The sequence below is a fragment of the Molossus molossus genome, unplaced genomic scaffold (assembly GCF_014108415.1).
Source record: "Molossus molossus isolate mMolMol1 unplaced genomic scaffold, mMolMol1.p scaffold_m16_p_6, whole genome shotgun sequence".
Taxonomy (NCBI): domain Eukaryota; kingdom Metazoa; phylum Chordata; class Mammalia; order Chiroptera; family Molossidae; genus Molossus; species Molossus molossus.
The window spans coordinates 53,477,993-53,501,084 of NW_023425399.1; the positions used below are offsets into that span (position 1 = coordinate 53,477,993).

At 41.3% G+C, this 23,092-nt stretch overlaps 1 pseudogene; it reads left to right on the forward strand.

Annotated features, from left to right (window-relative positions):
* Positions 1–18,625: 18,625 nt before the first annotated feature.
* Positions 18,626–19,359, forward strand: LOC118619207 (annotated as a pseudogene).
* The last annotated feature ends 3,733 nt before the right edge of the window (positions 19,360–23,092 follow it).

Here is a 23,092-nt window from a genome sequence, read left to right on the forward strand (position 1 = left end):
CATTGTTTAATAACATGCTATTTAGCTTCCATGTGTTCAGATGTCTTTGTATGTTCTTGCAATTGATTTCTAGTTTCATGCCATTGTGATCTGAGAAGATGCTTCATATGATTTCAGTCTTCTTGAACTTGTAGAGACTTAGTTTGTGCCCTAACATGTGGTCTATCTTTGTGAATGTCCCATGTGCGGTTGAGAAGAATGTGAATTCTGTAGTTTTGGGGTGTAATTCTCTGTAGATATCTATTAAATCGATTTGGTCTAGTGCTTCATTTAGAGTCTCTTTTTCCTTGCTAATTTTTTGCCTAGAGGACCTATTTAGTGATGTCAGTGGGGTTTTGAAGTCCCCTGCTATGATTGTATTGCTAGCAATTTCTCCTTTGAAGTCCTCCAGAAGATTTGTAATATATTTTGGTGCTCTTATATTGGGTGCATATATGTTTATGAAGGTTATATCTTCCTGTTGGATAGATCCTTTCAATATTATGTAGTGGACTTCTTTGTCTCTAGTTATAGCCTTCATTTTGAAATCTATTTTATTAGATAGGAGTATTGCTACCCCAGCTTTGTTTTTCTTTTTCTTTGGTTGGAAGATTTTTTTCCATCTTTTCCCTTTTAATCTGTGTGAATCTTTTGTTATGAGGTGGGTCTCTTGTAAACAACATATAGATGAGTCATGCTTTCTTATCCAATCAGCTACTCTGTGTCTTTTTATGGGAGCATTTAATTTATTTGCATTTAAGGTGATTATTGATATGTGCTTATTTATTGCCATTTTTGTTCAGTGTGTTCCTATTTTTCTTCCCATTTCTCCTGCTAATTACAGCAGTCCTTTTAACATTTCTTGCAGTGCTGGTTTGGTGCTAATGTATTCCCTTAACCTTTTTTTGTCTGGAAAGCTCTTTGTTTGACCTTCTATTTTGAATGATAGCCTTGCTGGGTAGAGTAGTTTTGGATTCAGATCCTTGTTTTTCATGACCCTGATTACTTCATGCCATTCCCTTCTGGCCTGTAGTGTTTCTTGTGATAAGTCAGCTGAGAGCCTTATGGGATTTCCTTTGTAGGTAACTCTTATCTCTTGCTGCTTTTAGGATTCTCTCTTTGTTTTTAATTTTTGGAAGTTTGATGACTATGTGTCTTGGTGTGGGCCTGTTTGGGTTCTTCTTACTTGGGGCTCTCTGTGCTTTTTGAACGTGAATGCCTTCTTCCTTCATCAAATTAGGATAGTTTTCTGTCACTATTTCTTTGAATATATTCTCTAACCCTTGCTCATTTTCTTCTACTCAGGGACTCCTATGATGCGAATATTATTACGTTTCCAGTTGTTCCACAGTCTTCCTGTTTTTTTATCGTATTTTCCTTTTGGTTTTCTGATTGGTTGATTTTTTCTACCCTGTTTTCTAATTCACTGATCCGGTCCTCGGCTTCCTCCACTCTGCTTTTTAGACCTTCGAATGTGTTTTTCATTTCTGATATTTCATTTTTTATCTCTTCTTGGTGGTTTTTAATTTCCAATTGGCTTATTTTCAGCATCTCTATGTCCTTACCCGTGCTGTTGAGCTTCCTCAAGATCATGGCTGTGAATTCTATTTCTGTTAACTTGCTTAACTGCACCTCATTTATCTCATCTTTGGTAGAGGTCTCTTGTTCTTTCATTTGGCTTTTGTTTCTGTTTTTCACCATTTTGGCTATCACAGTGGGCTTTGGAGTCTGCCAAATCTTCCTTGTGTGTCTTGGTGTTCTGCTGTTTGTGGCTCCCTCTCCTGGGTTTGGATGAAGCAAAGAGGACCCACTTTAAACGCCACTGTCAAGTCGTAACTTTCCTTGTTAGAGTTGCTAGCCCAGGGAATGGTAGTTACCCTCTAGATTTTTTTGCCTGGAGGCTATTAGTAAAGGTCACCTGAAGAACCTTGGTTTCTGGGTTGCCTAAAAAACTCCCTCAGGTGCTCAGTGTAAGAGGATTTCCCAAGAGTGGGGCAGTTGCTGGTTGTTAATGGGCCTCAATTAGCATTTCAATGACCACCAGATGGGGTTGAATCTCTGAGGGAGGTGCCTCTGCCTCTCCCCAGGGCCCTGGGAAGGAGTAAGATGACCACAGTCCTGCGTGGCTGCACTCAGCAAAAGCCCTGAGCACCCTCCAAATCCCGAGTGTCCCACACCGTTCCAGTACAGTCTGCCTTCCCTCTGCCAGAGCCCAAGTTTAGTAGCTGCTGCCAATTTAGCCTCTGTCCAGACTCTGCATCATGGAGCTGCCTGAGACTTTTAACCCGAGGGTGCTGCTCCCAGATAAGGGCGGCCAAGTCTGCAGCACCAGCCGAGGGTGTAGCACCCCGCCGAGTTTGCAGGACTCAGCCACGGTCGTCAGATGCAGCCAAGGTGGCAGCAAGTTCCAGCTGAGTCCCCTGGTCCCAGCCGAGTCCGCTGGTCCCAGCCCTGGCCACTGCGGACCGTGGGCTCCCGGGCCCCTCTCACGTCCTTGAAAGCCTACCAGAATTGAGTCAGTGTCCCTGGTTATGTGGTCCTCCAAGCTCCCTTTCAGTTGCCCCTTCCTGACAATTTGTCTTTATTTTTGTTGTAAATCTAGTTTGGTCCTGGGAGATGGTCTGTGTAGCTTCCATTCACTCCGCTGCCATTTTTTTCTCCCAGTTTAGGGAAGTTTTCTGTTATTATTTCTTCAAACAGGTTCTCTATTTCGTTCTCTAATTCTTCTCCTTCTGACTTCCCTATAATGTGAATGTTGTTACATTTTGTATTGTCCCACAACTCCCTTCAACTTTTCTCGCGCTTTTTAAATTTTTTTTTTTCATTTGCTGCTCTATTTGAGTGTTTTTCTCTACCTTGTCTTCTAAGTCACTGATTTTGTCTTCATCTTCTTCTAATCTATTTATTTATTTATTTATCCTCACCCAAGGACATTTTTCCATTTTTTGTTCAGATAGAGCAGGAGGGAGAGAGAGAGAGAGAAACATCGATGTGAAGGGACACATCAAGTGGCTGCCACCCTCACGACCAACCAGGGCCGGGGACAAACTGCAACCGAGGTACGTGCCCTTAGCGGGAACCAAACCCGGGTCTCTCTGTACCGCAGGCTGACGCTCCAACCGCTGAGCCAAACCGGCCAGGGCTAATCTATTTTTGAACCCTTCTAAGGTATTTTTCATAACTGCTATGTCATTCTTTATTTTCTCTTAATTTTTATGTGTAGCTTCTACCTCTTTTTTTTAAAGCTGAATTAGTTCCCAGTGAGCTCTTTATTATTCTTATTCTTATTAAGTTGCTTGTAGTTCTCACCAAATTGTTTGAGCACCCTTAAAATCATTGCTTTGAATTCTTCATCTGACAAGTTGCTGTCTTCCATTTCCTGCAGTTCTTCTTCTGGTGACTCCTCTTTTTCTTTCCTTTGGGTGTTGTTTCTTTGTCTCCCCATTTTAGCCATCTTGTAGCTCTAGACCCACTGAGGGATGTTTGAATGTGTATGCAGCTCACTGTATATCACATAAGGCTACTGTGCCTCCCAGACTGTTTTGTTGCATGTTGCCTCTTGCCTGCTGTAGATCCTGGAGGATTGACTACTGGGGGCTGGTATTGGTGTGTCCTGGTTGGTGCTGCTGCTGGATTGTGTGGGTCCCTCTGAAGCTGTGTTCCCCACTGGTCACTTGTGCCACCTGTAGCTGTATAGCTCAGGCCCTGATGGAGCCCTGCTCCCTGCTTGTACCGTGGGCAGCTGGATTGCACATTCCCTCTGGAGACCCTACTCCACACCTATGTTGTGGGTAGTTGGGTTGCACAGGTCTCTCTGGTTCCCCAGCACCTCGTAGGTCCTGCAGGCAGCTGTATCATGCAGTCCCTCTGGAGATCCAGCTCTACACCTATCTTATGGGTAGCTGAGTCTCACAGGCCTCTCTGGTGCCCCAACATCCCGCAGGTCTCTTGGGTGGCTGGATCACACATTCCCTTTGAAGATCCACTCTACGCCTATCTTGTGGGCAGCTGAGTCACATGGGTCTCTTTGGTGCCCCAGCACCCCACAGGTCCCGCAGGCAGCTGGATCACACAGGTCCCTCTTGGGCTCTGGCTTCCCACCGCTCTTGTGGGCTGCTGGGTAGCAAGGCCTCTGTGGAGCCTCAGGTCCTACTGCTGGCAGCCGAGAAATGCTGCTGCCCCATGGAGCTCAACTCCTGCTCAGTTTTTGGTGATGGGTCTCAGCTGCTGGTCTGTGCTTCTGTTGCCTGGCGGTGGATGTCTGCTCCCCAGCCTCTGTTGCTGAGGGTATATCTCAACTCTTATCAGGCTGCTACTGTGGGGGATGGTGCTGGGCTCCCGGCTCTTTGCAGCTTCTGCAACAAACACCTTGGCAGCTCCATTACTGTTCACTGCTCTGTAAAAGACAAATTTTTTGAGAACTTGCATCTCTGAAAATGTCTGTATTTATCATTGTACCTGGTTTACAGTTTGGCTGGCTACAGACTTTTAGGTAGGAAATACTTTTCTTTATGTTTTTCACCTACTTATTTACAATTCAGGTTGTAGCCAGCACTGCCATTTCTGATGCCTTGAGGATTCTTTGTTGTCAGTTTGGTGAGTTCTTAGCTTTCCCTATTGCTGATTTATGATTCAGCTTTTTGTGGCCTGTCAAGTTCCTGTTCTCAAGAGTCTAATAGGGCTGTCTTGGGACAGAAGGAAAAGGTGGGACCTATGATCTCAGAAGTCAGAATTGGAAGCTATAAGGAGATTTTCAGGGAAGCGGGGTTCAATATTATGTGAAGACCTTTCTCACAGTCAGAGCTCTGAAGGATCTTATTAGAAGGAGGGAGGCTGTCATCAAGAAAGGCTAGCAAGCCCTGGCCAGTTTTGCTTAGCAGTTAGAGCACTGACCCACAGAACAGGGAGTTTGGGGTTCGTTTCCAGCTAAGGGCACATACCTCGGTTGCAGTGTGTCCCCGGCCCAGGTTGGGGTTGTGTGGGCACCAACCAAGTGATGTGTCCCTGTCACATCGATGTTTCTCTCTCTCTCTTTCTCTCTCTCTCTCTCCCCCACTCTACCTGAAGATAAATGCAAAAATATCCTTGGGTGAGTATAGAGAAAAAGAGAGAGAGAGAGAGAGAGAGAGAGAGAGAGAGAGAGGCTAGCAAGCAGAGTGTAGAAGACAACTTGGTAGAGGTATCAATGAAAGATGTCCTGAGTTTCTGAAGGGTTATTCTTATGGACCCTGTAGGTCCCTTTCAGCTAGATTCTATGAGTTTGAATTTAAAATCTCTACGTTCTCAACCAGGGTCCCTATCAGAGGAGAAATATTCAATAATCTCTATGAATTAGATTCCAGGAGTTGAAGTTGAAGATGCCAACAATCTTCAGAGATGGGCTCTCACAGGCTGGGAGTAGGACCTAGCCTTTATGGAGGCAGCATTGGCCTTTAGCCCTCCTGAAACCAGTGAACAGAATAGCTCTGAATCAATTCACCCCAAATTCATCCATCAAGGCCAACTTTTCAAAGAAGCCAATTTGCCTAAGGATCATTTCACTAAAGGCCACTTGTCCCTTATCATATGTAAAATACAGTAAAAAGAAAATATACCCCCATAAAAATGTTTCTTAGATCCAACAAATAAACTGATACACTTGGTAAAATTGGAGAAGCTTTCAAAAAATTGCTTTTCGGTGGGGGTGGGTGGAAGACTGGCCTGTTTGTGAGGGGCATCATCCTGGCAACGACCATCAGGATGTTTCTTTTCTCTACCCTTTTAAAGGTCTCTTTGGGCCCTTGGCTTTTTCATCTATAAAGGCAGAGAAATACCAATTCAATGATTTCATAAACATGTAAGCATTTAGGTATTGCCTCTCTCACACCATGTCACAGGAAGAATGAAGTGTGAGGATGCAGATTGCTTCCTAATAGCTCTTTTCAGCCATGGTCTCTTTCCTGGCTCCCATGTATCCAACAGCCTCGTGAACTCTGCCTCCAACTGTCACATGGTACCACAGACCCTTCACCTCTGTCTCAGATCAGGTTTCCTGGAAGCAGAGCCTAAAACAAAGATTTGAGTATATGTGGTTGGTTGATAGAGTACTCTTGGGAGAACCTTGGAAGGGGAGAAGGGAGCAGGGCCAGGCAGAAGAAAGGAACTTAACAAGAATGTGCTTTCAGTTGGAATATGGCTTTAGCCTGATCTTACCAGGCCTGCTCAGGGGGCAGAAATGGCACCACAGAGTTAGTTCTCACTTGAGGCAAGGGCTTTTGTCCCTCAGACTGCCTCACAGAAGGGCTGTAATCAGAAAAGGACAATTCTGAATGCAGCATGGAAAGGGAAGCTGTGTTTAGCAATCAACATTCATAGAAGCTGGTGCACTGACTTAGTAAAGGGGGCCTGAAATCATCCACTTAAACATCCAAACTAAGCTTACAACCTTTCCTTCAGACTGAGCTTGCAATCCTGACAGTGCTAGCACCTTACTCCAGGCCCCGCCCCAACCCTAGCTCCTCTCCCATCACTCCCAACATCCTTCCTTACACGTAGAGGGACTTGGCAGCCAGCACTCTCAGCAGCCAGGAAAGGAGTACGTGGGTCTTGAAGAGCATCTGAGTGGTGCACCACAATATCTACTCCATGTAGGCATTATTCTCCATGTTACAGGGTAAGAAACTGAATCCAGTCAGGTTAAAGAACATGTCCAAGGTCACATTATTACTGAACACCAAGCTATGACAGATACCCAAAAGTAGAATTTCTGAGTCATATGCAGAGGAGTGGTGGAAAATATTTAACATTATTCAAGGAAATAAAATGTCTCAATTTGTAGTCTTGCCAATTCCACAGCTGATTTAAAAGAATGTGATGCCTCTGACAATAAACTTGGGAAGAGCTGCACACCACTGTCTGGTATTTCCACCATTCAGATACAATCAACATAAGTAACCTCAAGAGCATAGATAACTATAAAATGTAAAAAATCAATTAAAAAGTGATGAATTTTGAGTATTTATTATGTTGTTTTTATATACGTTATTTAATTATAAGTTTATATAATTTACTTTTTAATGGTGTATTTAACAACTGGCTCACATATTTCCTGTAAATTTAACAATAAATTCTTGTGAGTGGATACAAACCAGTTCCAGCACACCACTGGACAATTAGATTTTATTGGGAAGCAATTCCTCCAATGGTCAAATGGGATTGTGTGTCTTTCTCACTCAATTATTCTCAGTGGCTTTCCAGTGCCTCAGGAGAAAGTCCAGAATCAACTTACTTTTTCAACCTCATGTTTATATCTTTGTCTTCCCTGATTTTTATCCTGCCAGTCTGTGACTTGAACCCCACTGTTTTGTTCATTCTGGTCCTGCTTTCAGAGCTTTCTCTCCTCCTTTGAGGTTAAATGGCCCCACATCCCTGAGCATGCCTCTGAACTCAGGGAACACTCCCTTCTCTGGACATAATTATCCCCTGACTCCCATTGATCTCTGATTGGTGAGAATAACACTAGCTACTCTTACAGACAAAAGTTGAAATTATCCCCTGACTCCCATTGATCTCTGATTGGTGAGAATAACACTAGCTACTCTTACAGACAAAAGTTGAAATCCTAGTGGCTTAATATAATAGAAGTTCAGAGCTTCCAATGAACATAATAGAAGTTCAGAACTTCCAGTGAACAACCAGGGCTGGGGTTGGGGGGAGGCTCTGCTTCATGCTATCATGAGGCATAGAGAGTAGAGGAATAAAATGAAGGCTTTTATGGGGTGGCTTATATCACTTCTGCCCATGGACTCTTGCCCAGTACTTACTTGCATGGCCCATCTAACTGCAAAAAAAAAAAAAAAAAAAAAAGCAGCTAGAAAATAGTCTAGCCAGTGTACAGGAGAAAAGGGGAATCTCTGCAATCACTCAGATCCACGTGTCTGGCTTCATTCATTGATTTTATGTGACTCTGGGGCTTGTTTTCCAAAGAAAGTAGTAATACCTTAGGCTAAAGAGACAGCACCCAAATATTTGTACACAGCTGATACTCAATGTGTGAACTTATTCTCATTCTATAGGTGAGAAAACTGAAGTTTGGGAAGGTTTGTGTCAGACTAGGGCTCAAAAATAGATTTCTCTGACTCCAAACCTTGAATCATAGATGAATAAATGACTGCATGAGTTAACAGGTGAATAGGTTTGTGAATGTTAGTTGTTCATTCTTCCTGGCCAGTCCAGTGCAGGTAAACACACCCAGAGGTTATTTGTAGGTGGATTGTCTGTCACTGGCGTAGTCCCTCCTACCAGGTCCCACAGTGCTCTCCACACTCCACACTCCACACTCCACACTCCAGGTCTCAGCTCTACTCCTCTTAGTGGGCTTGAGTGTGAATCCTGTTATTCAAGCCCCCCTCCTTTTTGAGCACCAACTATATGCTACTTTTGTTCTAAATTGTGGAAATGAAGCTTACATCAATTTTATTTATTTTTCATACCTAGTATTTTATTTTAAATGAAAAATATTCAAAGTAACCATGGGAGAAAATTTAGATATTACAAATCTGAGAGTTAGGTATACAGGAAATGCTCACTATATTACTTTTTTATACTTTTCTGGAAGCTTGATATAGTTAATAATTTTTAAACTTTAAATTTTTTTATTTTTTATCAATTATATCTAAATCCATAAGTTTATAATGACACCTGTCAACTTATGGTCATTGGCACCAATTCAACACTAACAGGAATCCCCAATTTAGAGTGTGGTAAAGAAGTAAACTTTATTCTGTGCAAACAGCTCAATTGTACTTATAAGCACAGTTGCAAGAACAGTATGGCTGTGAAACAGCTCAATAGTGTTGCAGCTCAATCATGATGTAGCACCTATGAAACAGCATGGCTGTGAGGTAGCCCTGGGTCAAGGTGGGCCTGGGGCAAGGCCCCTCTTGAGCTAGACAGTTCTCTTCTGGTCTGTATCACCTGCTCTTGCCCAATCCACCCTGTCCTGTGCCAGTCTGCTCTGCTCTACTCCTGGAGATGTATTCTGTGTTTCAGCTGCAAGCCAGAGAAATGCAGTACTCAGTCTACATTGGACAGGGAAAGTGTGCTCTCCAAACCATAGAGGAACTGCCTTACAGAAAGAGTGAAGTCCCTGCCCTTGATCCCTGGTTGGTCCACCCTCTTGCAAATGAAGACTCCAAATCCTTGAAGTTTGATTGGTCAAAAAAACACTGTCCTGATTGGTCAGAGTGTAGCCACTCTGATTGGTCAGTGCAGATGTTGATGGGATATGGCTACGCAGCTTCAATTTAGCAGGGAAAGCCTCAAGTTCTATTGGTTGAAATACAATTCCTGGAACTCCTTAATAAGGAAGGCTGGCTCAGATGGCAGGAACATAGCATAGACAGGCAGTTTAATGAAGGTTCTCTCTAAAGTGTGACTTGCATGAGAAGCCCCTGTTTATTAATGGTTGCTAGGCTCTGTTTTTAAATTTGGGCCCAGTTAGCTACTGGGAGCCTTTTTTAGTAGGTATGTTCTTTCTCAGGGTCCATATACTTAACAACCACCACCACTTCACCTGTCACCACTTGAGAGTGCTAGAGAACCAACTTATTATTTTGAAAACAGGCAAAATAAAGGGAAAAAAGCATTTATCCTGTCCTTATACAAGCTGCTTTATGGGGCAAATTGTTGATAAATGGAAGCACATCTTTTTTTAAAATATGTTTTGTTATTGATTTTTTTTAAAGAGAGAGAGGAAAGGAGAGAGAGAAACATTGATATGAGAGAGAAACATTAATCAGCTGCCTCCTGCATTTCCCCTACTGGGGATCGAGCCCACAACCCAGGCATGTGCCCTGACTGAGAATCAAACCAGGACCTCTCAGTCCATGGGACAACACTCAATCCACTGAGCTACACTGACTGGGTAGAACGGTATCTTGATAGAAGCATTTCAACTAATGAGGGATGAATGAATGATAGAATTAGAATACCATTACTGTGTGAGTGGATAAAAAAAACTGTGGTACATTTATACAATGGAATACTATGCAGCTGTAAGAAAGAAAGATCTCTTACCCTTTGAGACAACATGGAGGGACTTGGAGAGTATTACACTAAGCGAAAAAAGCCAGTCAGAGAAAGACAAGTATCTCATAATCTCACTTATTTGTGAAATGTAATGAATAAAATATACTGATGAACAAAATAGACCCAGAGACATGGAAGTAGGGAACAGATTGACAAACCTCAGAGGGAAGGGGGATGGGGCAGGCAGGAAGAGAACTGAAGAACTTATATGCATATATGCATAACCAATGGACATAGACAACAGTGCTGTGAGGGCAGGGGATAAGGTGGAAGTGGGGAGGAGAAGGTCAATGGGTGAAAAAAGAAGGGACATGTGTAATACTTTCAACAATAAAGATACATTTTTAAAAATAACAACAATAACAAAAAAGAATACCATCATTGTGCAGTCACTAATGGAAGTGGTAGATCTGGGCAATTATCATTAATGTCTACTAACATCACATAAGGAGAAAAAAGCAGACAGTATGTGCCTCTGATGGAAGTATATGGAACCACCTATGAGTCTTGCCAAAAAGAAATCAAACCTAGCCCAGCTGGTGTGGCTCAAGGTTGAGCATTAACCTACGCACAAAGTTGCTGGTTCGATTTCCAGTCAGGGCACATGCCTATGTTTTGAGCTCAATTCCCAATGGGGGGCTTGCAGGAGGCAGCCGATTGATGTTGATGCTTTTCTTTCTCATCGATGTTTCTATCTCTCTCTCCCTCTTCCTTTTTCTCTCTCTAAAAAAATCAATAAAAAACATTGTTTTTAAAAAAGCAATCAAACCTGAATATAATGGATATCTAACCAGAAATAGAGGAAATAGTGAAACTTGTTTTTTAAAAAACCTACAGGGATGCAAATTAGCAAACCTCAACAAGTTGAGTGGATTAAAAAAATCTAAGGAATTTATCAACCCGCCACTTCTAGGAATATATCCTAAGAATCCTGATAGAATATATGCATTATTTACAGTAAGAATGATCTGGAAACAGCCCAAATGCCCATCAGTAGATGAGTAGATAAAAAAGCTGTGGTACATTTACACAGCAAAATACTATGCAGCTATAAAAAAGGATTTCTTAACCTTTGCAACAGCATGGATGGACCTCAAGATTATTATGCTTAGTGAAATAAGCCAGTCAGAGAAAGAAAAATATTACACAATCTCACTTATATGTGGAATGTAATGAACAAAAGAAAATTGACAAACAAAATAGGTCCAGAGGCATGGATGCATGGAACAGACTGACAGAGCTCAGAGGGGAGTAGGGCTGGGAGGAATAGGAAGAGATGAACCAAATAATTTATACACATACACACACAGTCAATGGACACAGACAATTGTGTGGTGAAGGCCTGGGGTGGGGTGGGAGCTGAGTGGAGGGGAACCAAGGGAAGAAAATGGGGGACATTTGTAATACTGTCATTAATTAAATAAATAAATAAATAATGTTTTGGGGCCTCATTAGTATAAATAACTTTCTAACACTCACTTTGTATTAGGCACAATTTTAAACACTTTAAAACAACTAATTTTATCTTCATCACTATCCCATAAAGTAGGTATCCCATGAAGTAGGTAGTAGAGTCCACAACTTTTAAATGGGCTCAACCAGAGGAGCAGAACCAGTGGGAGTTCTATAGTAAGAGATTTACTGCAAGAAATTGTCTTCTACAATGTGGGGGCTGGCTAGGTAAGTCAAAAATCTTTAGGGCAGGTGGTCAGGCAGAACAGGCTAGAACTGAAGCTGCTATCCACAGGTGAAACTTCTAGAAAGCCTCAGTTCTGCTCCTAAAGACTTTTAACTGATTGAATCAGGCCTACCTCAAGTCTAGGATATTCTTCTTTTCTTAGAAGTCAACTAATTACATACCACTTTAATCTCATCCATGAAATACCTTCACAACAACACCTAGATTTGTATTTGATTGAATAGCTGAGAGTGTAGTTTAGCAAATTGATACATAAAACTACCATCATAAGTGGAAAAACTGAGGCAAGGGCAGTGAAATGACTTGGCTGAGGTCTCACAGTGGGTAAATGACAGAAACAGGACTTGACCAAAGGATCCAGAGTCCATCCTCAACATGCTTTTGCATTGTTTCTCTTAGCTTGTTACTGCTCATGAAGTTAACCCTGCCATGGAATGCCTTCTTCTGTCTCATTACATGGGGACTAAAGCATGTGCTGGAGTCAGAAGTATGCCAGACTCAAGATGTGGAGGTTGGGGTGTCTGGTATCATAGTTAGGAGCACAGGCTCTGCAGGAAGACTCTCCAGACTCACATTCTGGTTTTGTTCTTAATAGTGGTCTGATATTGAAGAATCTTCAGATAGGACTTCTAGTCAAGATGGCAGTGTAGGTAAACAGTATCACGTCCTCCCACAACCACATCAAAGTTACAACTAAACTACAGAACAACCATCATTCAAAACCACCTGAAATCAAGCTGAACGGAAGTCCTACAACTACGGAATTAAAGCAGCAGCCACATCGAGACTGGTAGGAGGGACGGAGGCACAATGGACTGGTCCCACACCCACATGTGGCGGATAAAAATCAGGAGGACACCTGGGCTGGGAAGGTCCTCTCTGAGGACTGATGGGTCCCCATCCCACACCAGACGCCCCGCTCAGGATTCCAGTGCCAGGAAGAGAAGTCCCCATAACTTCTGGCTGGAAAAACCAGGGGGAACTGAGGCTCAGGGAAGCTAATGCAGCTGGAGCCCCAGGCAGCTCCTTAAAGGGCCAGGCATGGACTGATAGGACTCCCTTTAAGCCTGGAGGGGAGGCAGCTTGAAGGGCACCAGAGACATACAGAGATTAACTGAGCTGTTTGGCACTGGAGCGAGGGCTGGAGAGGGGGCTTTCTCTGGGACAAACGTGTTGTCAGAGGCCTTTGTTCTTTTGGTGAGCCCTTCCCTGGGGCGGCAGACAGTTGCCATATCTGGGACTCCAGCAACCTGGCTCACACTGGTAGACCCATCCTGGTGATTCCCTGAGGCCCCGCCCCACCCAACTTTCAGTCCCACCCAAGCTGTTGCCAGTGGCTTAACCATAGGATTGGCCTGTCTTGGATCCTGATTCAGGTTTTCCTAAACCCTTTCAAACAAGCAGCATCTGGTCTCAGATAGCCCCATACGTCTCATTAAGCAAACTCAGAAACAAACACAGGGAGGAAGCCAAAATGAGGAGACAAAGAAACAGGACCCAAATGAAAGAACAGAACAAAACCCCCAAGAAAAGAACTAAGCGAAATGGAGATAAGCAACCTAACAGATGCTGAGTTCAAAATACTGCTTATAAGGATGCTCAGTGAACTTAGTGAGGGCCTCAAGAGCATAAAAAATGACCAGTCAGAAATGATGGATGCACATTCAGAAATGAAGGAGGCATTAACTGAAATAAAGAATAATTTACACAGATTTAATAGTAGAGTACGTAAATCCAAGAAGCAAACCATTAATTTGGAATATAAGGAAGCAAAAAACGCCCAATCAGAACAACAAAAAGAAAAAAGAATCCAAAAAAATAAGAATAGTGTAAGGAGCCTCTGGGATAACTTCAAGCATGCCAACATTCACATCTTGGGGTACCAGAAGGAGAAGAGAGAGAACAAGAAATTGAAAATCTGTTTGAAACAATAATAGCAGAAAACTTTCCTAACTTGGTGAAGGAAACAGATATACAAGTCCAGGAAGCACAGAGAGTCCTAAACAAGATGAATCCCAAGAGGCCCACACTAAGACACATCATTGTCAAAATGAAGAAGGCTCAAGACAAAGAGACAATCTTAAAAGCAGCAAGAGAAAAGCAGTTAGTTACCTACAAGGGAGTTCCCACTAGACTGTCAGCTGATTTCTCAAAAGAAACTTTGCAGGCCAGAAGGGAGTGGCAAGAAATAGTCAGAGTGATGAAAAGTAAGAACCTACAACCAAGATTACTCTGTCCTGCAAAGCTGTCTTTAGAATCGATGGCCATATAAAGAGTTTCCCAGACAAGAGGAAGTTAAAGGAGCTCATCACTACCAAATCTTTATTATATGAAATGATGAAGGGTCTTTTTGAAGAAAAAGATAAAATATATGAACAAACAAAATGTCAATGAATACATATCTATCGGCAATGGAATCTACAAACAAAATGAACAGGCAGAACAGAAACATTCTCATAGATACAGAGAACATTTTGTTGGTTGCCAGTTGGGAGGGGGTTTGGGGGAATGGGTGAAAAAGGTGAATGGAGCCCTGGCTGGTTTAGCTCAGCGGTTGGAGAGTTGGCCCGCGGACTAGAGTCCTGGGTTTGATACCCACTAGGGGCACGTATAAAAAAAAAGGTGAAAGGATTAAGAAGTATAAATTCAATGCTAGACTGACAAACCTCAAAGGGAAAGGAGTTGGGTGTGGGAAGAAATAAACCAAAGAACTTATATGCATAACCAATGGACACAGAGAATAGTGTGGGAAAAGGCGGGAGGGGGGCAGGAGTGGGGAGGAAGGAGTCAATGGGGGAAAAATGAGGAACATCTGTAATACATTCAACAATAAAAAATTTTTAAAAATAGTGGTCTGATATTATTAGGCAGGTTTTTAAACCTCTCTATGCCTCAGTTTCTCCATCTGTAAAATAGTACCAGACTCAGGACAATGAGGGAATTCAATTAGATAATAGAGATAAGATACTCAGAATAAAAAGCAGTCAATAAATGTCAGTTCTTAAATTTTGGTTAATACCACACTATGTCCCCCACCCCCAGCTGCTGTGGGCTCAGACCCTAGGACCTCCCCAGAGCTGCCTGCCTCTCAGTCTTGCAAACCTTTGGCCTACAAGGAACCTGCTGATATTGTTCCATGGTAGACAGTAGAGGCAGCTCCTCCAGCGGTAGCATCACTCTGGAGTCATATGGCTCCTGGCACTGTACTGCATGGAGGTTTGTGCTGGCAAGGAGTGGCAAAAAAGCCTGGCCCAGGCTAATGGCCATTCCTGGGATCAGCAGGTGCTCCCGGCACAAAAGAAGCCAGAGATGGAGGAGAATTTCTATGGCAGGAAAGGCAGGCTCTCAGGAGGTGGGACTGGCTAGAAAAACATGGGTGCATCAGGGATGCTGCCCAAGTGTGCACAAGCAGCTAGGTGAGGACCCCAGGCTAGGGTGAGCTCTAGCAGTCTTTGCTAAGGGAAGGAGGACCAGACAGGCTCTCACCTCCCACACCTTGATTTTGTCCTAAAATTAAGGTGAAGAATTCATTTCTTAGACTTTTCAACTTCTAGTGGTCACCTAGATAGATTCCTTCACTCATAACCTCATCCTTCATCTTAACTCTAGTCATTGCTTCCAGCATCACATGGCCTCTGACTCTGAACCCTCTTGCCTCCCTGTTATAAGTACCCATGTGATTACATTGGGCTCATCTGGATATTCCACTTCAAGATCCTTAACTTAATCATATACACAAAGCCCATTTTGCCATGTAAAGTAACATATTTACAGATTCTGGGGATTAGGATGTAGACTTCTGTGGGAGAACCATTATTTTGCCTTCTGCAATTGCTGAGTAATAGTTTGTTGTATGCTTGTACTAGTGTGATTATCCATTCACCAGTTGAAAAACAATAGCATGTATCTAGGTTTTCTAGTCAAGTAACTTTTCCCCCAGCAGAAACTGACAAAAATATGCTGTACCTTAAGATGAACTAAAAATATTCTTTTATTTTATTATTATTTTTTTTTTATTTTTCCACATCTTTATTGTTGGATGTAAAATGTATTACAGATGTTCCACATTTTTCCCCCATTGACCCCCTCCTCCCCACTCCCGCCCCCCTCCCACCTTTTCCCAAACTATTGTCCGTGTCCATTGGTTATGCATATAAGTTCTTTGGTTTTAAAAATATTCTTTTAAAGGTAAACCTCTTTATGAGGCCTTTTTTTTAATACTAGTTTTTAAAAATAACTTTATTAAGGTATAATTTCCATATAATAACATTCTTTCCTTTTAGATGTACTGTTTGGTGAATTTTAGTAATTGAATAGTTATGTATCTTTCACTATAATCAAGATCTAAAATAGTTCCAGTACCCTAAATATTATTTTTATGCCTCTTTTCAGTAGATCAATTCTCCAGCCTAGGTAAACACTAATCTGCTTTCAATTACTATACCTTTACACTTTCTAGAATTTCACATAAATGGAAACATGCAGTATATGATCTTTTGTGTTTGACTTTTTTACTTAGCATAATGTTTTTAAAATTTATTTATGTTGTTTTGTGAATTATTTATTCCTTTTCATTGCTGAGTAATATTCCATAGTATGGATTTACCACAATTTGTTTATCCATTTACCAGGTGATAGACACATGGATTATTTCCAGTTTTGAGCTATTATTGATAATGAAAACTTACATGGAAGTCTCTGTGTGTATAAATGTTTTTATTTCATATGTATATACAGAAGAATGAGATTGCTAAGTAATATGGAAAATATATGGTTAACTTTATAAACTGCTACTGTACTATTTCCCAAAGGAACTATACCATTTTGCATCCCAACCAGCAATATATGAGAATTCTAGTTACTGTTTATCAGTCTTTTTTTTTTTTTCCTGTTTAGAAAGAGAGAAAGGGAGAGGGAGAGAGAGATGGAAACACCAATGAGCGAGAACATCGATTGGCCACTTCCTGCATGTCCACTATTGGGGATTTGGCCCACAACCTGAGCATGTGCTCTGAAGGGGAATTGAACCAGCGACCTTTTGGTGCATAGGTTGATGTGCAACCACCGAGTCACACCGACTGGGTGGTAGGGTGGTCTTTTTAACTTTACCCATTTTAATTTGCATTTTCTTGATGACAAGTGATAACTGTTCTCATTGGCCATTTTATGAAGAGATTGTTCAAATTGTCCATTTTTATTTTATTTTTTAAATTGAATTTATTGGGGTAACATTGGTTGATAAAGTTATATAGGCTTCAAATGTACAATTCTATACTACATCATCTGTATATTGCATTGTGTTCCCACCACGCAAAATTAAATCTTCTCTGTCACCATATATTTGACCCCCTTTACCTTTTTCTACCACCCTTCCTTCTCATAACCATCATACTGTTGTCTCTGTCTATGAGTTTTGTTTGTTTTTCTTGTTTGTTCATTTGTTAGTTTCAGTTTTATATCCCACATATGAGTGAAATCATGTGGTTCTTAACTTTTTCTCTCTGACTTATTTCACTTTGCATGTTATTCTCAAGATCCATTCATGTTGTCGCAAATGGCAGCATTTCATCTTTTCTTATGGCTAAGTAGTATTCCATTGTATATATGTACCACATCTTCTTTATTCAATCATCTATTGAAGGACACTGCAGTTGTTTCCCTGTTTTGGCTATCATTAATAATGCTGCAATGAACATAAGGGTGCATGTATCTTTGCAAATAAATGTTTTCAAATTTTTAGGTATACCCAGAAGAGAGGTTGATGGGTCATATGTTAACTCTATTTTTATTTTATTTTTTTTAGAACACTCTATACTGTTTTCCATAGTTAAAAGATAATTTATTTTACTGAGTTGTAAAGTTTTTCTTTAAAAAGTAAATTCTGGATACAAACTCTTTCTGGATACATATTTTTCCCAGTCTGGGGCTTGAGAAATTAGAAAAAGAAGAACAAATTAAATTACAAATTGGTTTTGTTTTTTAAAAGAAAATAGCTTTCAGAACCCTCCTGCTGCTGCATTCAGACCTTGCTGCTCCAGCCTCCAGGATACAGCCCATTCTATTATCCTGTAAGCAACAGCAGAAAAAAAATGTTACAGTCCAACCTCAATTCTTGAACATTTCCCATCTCAAACAATTTGGTTTTCGTTCAAGTTGTTCACGAAAAAAATGTTCCAGTTATCAAATAAAACCAGTCCTCAACCCAACAACCCTTTTATGCTGATACCTGTATGATAAGTCACATGTTTCTCAGGTGACAAAGGACAGAATGCACGAGTATGAGTCAGTATCCCACTAAACCTCATGTTAACATCTCAGGAAGTTGTGCTGTGGATATTTTTTGTTTTGTTTTTGTTTTGTTTTTGTTTTTGTTGCTATTTAATATTATTAAATATGTACAGTACGTCACCATGGATCCTAAGAGGTTAAAGTGAAAAGGTGACAGTAAAGTGAAAAGGTGACAGTAAAGTGAAAAGGAACATTGTGAGAACAATAATAGAGCTTAAAAAAATAATTGCAAAGTATGATAGAGAGGTTTGTGAGCCTGATTTGGCTACCAAGTACAGTGTGACTAAATCACATATTAGCACAATTTTAAAAGTTTACAAAGAGGTCATTAAGAGTGCTGATGTTGCTAAGGGTGTGAAAGTGCTCATGAATCAACAGTCACACGCAATTGAGAAAGGTTAAAACAGGAAATCATTTGGGTGTCTGGAACAAATTAATTCAATTTAATGGGGAAAAATGATTTGGCTTTTAAACAAATCACTTTTTGAACAACCTTCCAGGACAAATTAAGTTCAATAACTGAGGTTCCACTGTACATATTTTCTTGTCCCATACACACTTTGAGGTGAGCAAAAAACTTTAATTTGAACCATGAGGGAAATTATGCACATCCAGGCCGGCCAGTGTGGCAACCAGATTGGTGCTAAATTCTGGGAGGTGATCAGTGATGAACGTGACATCAACCTCACCTGCACCTTCCATGGGGACAGTGATCAGCAGCTGGATCACATCTCCATGTATTACAATAAAACCACAGGTGTAAAATATATTCCTCCTGCTATCTTAGTGGGACCATGCACTCTGTTCACTCAGGTCCTTTTGGCCAGATCGTCAGAGCAGATAACTGATTTTGATCAGTTTGGAACAGGCAACAACTGCGCCAAGGGCCACTATACAGAGTGGGCTGAGCTGGTTGACTCCGTCCTGGATGGGGTATGGAAGAAGGCTGAGAGCTATTACTTCCTGCAGGGCTTCCAGTTGACCCACTCACTTGGGATGGAGGGGTGGCACAGGCTCTAGAATGGGCACCTTCACCAAAAGTGTCTGACACTGTGGTTGATCCCTATAATGCCACCATCTTTGTACATAAGTTGGTAGAAAATACTGATGAGACATACTACATTGATAACAAGGCCCTTTATGATATCTGCTTCTGTACCCTAAAGCTGACCACACTAACCTATAGGAACCTGAACCATCTTGTTTTAGCCACCACAAGCTGTGTCACTATCTGCCTTTGCTTCCCTGGCCAGCTCAATACGGACCTCTGCAAGCTAATAGTCAACAGGAAAAAGTACCTAGGAACTTTTCATGAAAGACAGTAGCCGTGGTGAGCTCCTGGCCATAGTGGGGGTCACAGGCAGTCATCGTGTTCTTGGCATTAAATACATGAGGGTCTGATACTGCTAGCGTCCATGGCTGGTTAGAGGGGCAAAGCCAGGTATGAAGATGTGGAGGCTTCCTTTCTCAGAATGGAGAATGGAGTAAAGAGGGAAGAGAGTGACCAACTCTGGTCCCCAAGTCTCCAGAAAATCCCTCCTCATCTCCACTTTTTTTATTCAAAAAGGAAGATCAGTACTGTATGTATATAAAAAGGTATGTTGGACTCATTTCCTGGAGAAGAGGAAACAGGACACCCTCCATCATTTCTTCTTTTGCTATTATTTTTTCCTTTTACCCTTGGTTTTGTCCTATTTTGCACTTCAAATTTCTGTTTTGTGTTAAACTTGTTGATTTATTTCATACTGCCCCGAGAACCAAATATAAATAGAAATTGAAAAACATAAAATTTTTAAAAGGCAGAAATTAATAAAATGGAAAATAGAAAACATAGATAAAAATGGTGAAGCCAAATTGGGTTCTTTAAGATTCTCAATAAAGTTGATAAGTCTATGACTAGCTTGAGAAGGAAAAAAAGAGAAAAGATATAAATTAATAATATTAAGGAATAAAGAGACTACATCACTACAGATACTATAGATACTTAAAAGATTATAAGAAAATCTTATGAACAAGATTGGGTCAATAAATTTGACAACCTAGATGGAATGAACAATTGGCTTGAAAGATACAAATTACCAAAACTTATCTAAGAAGAAATAGAAATTTGGAATGGTTCCATATAAATTAAAGAAACTATATTTGTCACATAAAACCTTCCCGCTAAGAAAACAAAGGGAAAAAATATATACATGCTACACAAACTATTTCAGAAACTAAAATAGGAAAAAACATTTCTCAAATAATTTTGTGAGGCAAGAATTAACCTGATGCCCAAAACAGTTTTTTAAAAAATCACAAGATTCCAAAATGGCAGTGGAATGAATGGAAGCTACCCAGACCATCTCCCAGGACCAAACTGGAATTACTACTAAAATAAAAACAAATTGTCAGGAAAACCCACCAGAAAAGCAGCTGGAAAGGACACACACAATCAGGAACAGAAAAGTGACACTACATCAAGCTTGGCAGGAACTTTGGAGCCATGAGAGGGCAAGCTGGGAGGCCACCATCAGCAGCTGTTTTAGCTGTGAGCAGCTCCCTCAGGGTCAAAATCCAAAGCTGGCTCCACAGTGCAGAAGGTCAGGACAAAGCACTAAATTAGCTACAGCCACACACCGTGGGCTCTGGCAGAGGGAGGGCAGACTGGACTGGAACAATGTAAAGAGACTAGGGATTTAGAGGGCGCTGGGAGTTTTGTACTGAATCACTCCCTTGTAGGACAGTAGCCATCTTACTCAAGGAGCTCCAGATTCCCTGGGAGAAGGAACAACCCCTCCTTCAAGAATTTAACACCAGCCAGCCAGGCCAGAGAAATGCATATTGAGTCTCATTAACAGCCAGCTCATGTGCCTCACCTGCTGGAAATCCTCTTACCCTGAACACCTGAAAAATTTTTTCATTCAGTTGAGGGCTACAACTTAAGATTCATCAAGTAACTAAGACTAATAGCCTCCAGGCAAATGATAGAGGATAACTGAACCTTTCCTGGTCTTGCAAATCTATGTAGGAAAGTAAGACTTTATAGTGGTGTTTAATGTGGGTCCTCCCACACTCACCCAAACCCAATAGAGGGAGCCACAACCAGTGCAACACCAACACCCACAGGAAAAATTCAGCAGGCTCCAAAACCCACTGAGACAGCCAAAATAGTGAAACAAAGAAACAAATCCCAAATGAAAGAACAAGATAATTCAACAGAAGATAAAATAAATAAATAAATAATTGAGCAAGATATCAGAGAGAGTGTTCAGAGCACATTTGTCCCTTGCCACTTCGTGCTTTGACTTTTGTGGGTTCACTCTATCACGGTTTTTTCAAATATATTCATTAAAATGTTGATTGAGATAGTGAAAATAATACAGCGCACTCTCGGTTGTCTGAGTTAATTATACATACCTGTATTACAATTAAAAGTAAAATTACTGTATGTATTAACTATAGGCCTATGTATTCGAGCACCCTCACAAATCCTTCAATGCCAGGTGCAACTGCTCAACCACTCCTCGTGTGTGGGCAATAACTATTTTTCAAAAAATTGGGTGTGGTGAAATCAAGCCAATCAGAGTGTGCTGTTCACTGATTGGCTATCCTATCCTCTTTCTATCCTGGCCACTGATTGGTTCAGCCTCATGCAAGTTTATTTCTCTCATACATGCTTCTACATTGCTATACATCAGAAGCATCTTTGCTCTTGTAAGTGTTTGCAATTTCTGAGAACTTTTATCTAAGCCCCATGACGGCTCCTAAACATGCTGCTTCTTCTAAGCCTTCTGACAATGAAACTAAGTGCCAGAGTAAGATGCTTACTATCCAGGAGAAGGTGAAACTCTTGGATATGATCAATGATGGCAAGAAAATCATGGACGTTGCCTGCCATTACAACTTGAATGAGTCTGCCATTCACTCCATCTGTAAAGATGAAAAGAACATCCATGCAACAGCTCCTGTCTCTTTCAACAAGGAAGCAAAGCATGTTGTGACAAGTCATAATAAGTTCATAGTGAAAACAGAGTCTGCCCTAGCCATTTGGATTAGCGATAGCTGCAAGAAAAATATTCCATTGGATTTGCTGGTCATCCGGGAAAAGGCGAGGCAGCTCTATCAGCACTTTATGCTAAATGAACCTCAACCACGACCCTCTTCTGCAACGTTCATGGATTTCATGGTGAGCAAGGGTTGGTTTAAGAAGTTCCAGTAGAGGTATCATCTGAAGAATGTCATTCTCCATGGAGAAGCTGCCTCTGCTGACCAGCCTGCAGCAGAGGACTATATGAACAACACGTTCCAGAACATTCTTAAATAATATGATATCTAGAACAGGTGTTCAATATGGACAAAACAGGACTGTTCTGGAAAAGAATGCCTTCCTGGACATTCATTTTCAAGAATGAGGCCAAGGTTCATGGCTTCAAGACGTATAAGGATTGTGTGACTATTGTTATGTGTGGAAATGCTAAGGGATTTTTGCTCAAACCTGTAGAGTTCTATAAGATCAAGAACTCTAGGGCCTGAAGGATAAAAACAAGAACCTGCTGACAGTGCATTGAATGCACAACGACAGGGGGTAGATCACAAAGCAGCTGTCATCAGACTGGTTCCATAAGTGCTTCATTTCCCCAAGTCAAGCTGTATCTTGCAGAGAACGGACTCAAGTTTAATGTCCTTCTTCTCAAGGACAGTGCTAGAGGTCATGCACAAGACCTATCCTATGACAGTGTGCGGATTTAGTTCCTTCCTCCCAACACCACTTCACTGATCCAGCCCATGGATCAAGGTGTTATTTGCGTGTTCAAGGCCCTCTAAATGCAAAACATCCTGCAGCACCTCATAGAAGGCAGTGACCTTGAGGAGAAATTTTTGCTGAAGGAGTACTGGTGACAGTATACCATCATGACCTCTCTGAAGAACATCCAGGCCATGTTGAAGGACATAAAGACAGAGAACAGGAAGGCCAGCTGGAAGATGTTGTGGCCTAAAATTGTCCATGACTACAGAGGATTTACCCAAGAGGATATAAGCAACTTGGCAATGAATAAGGCAGTTAGGCTAGCCCGG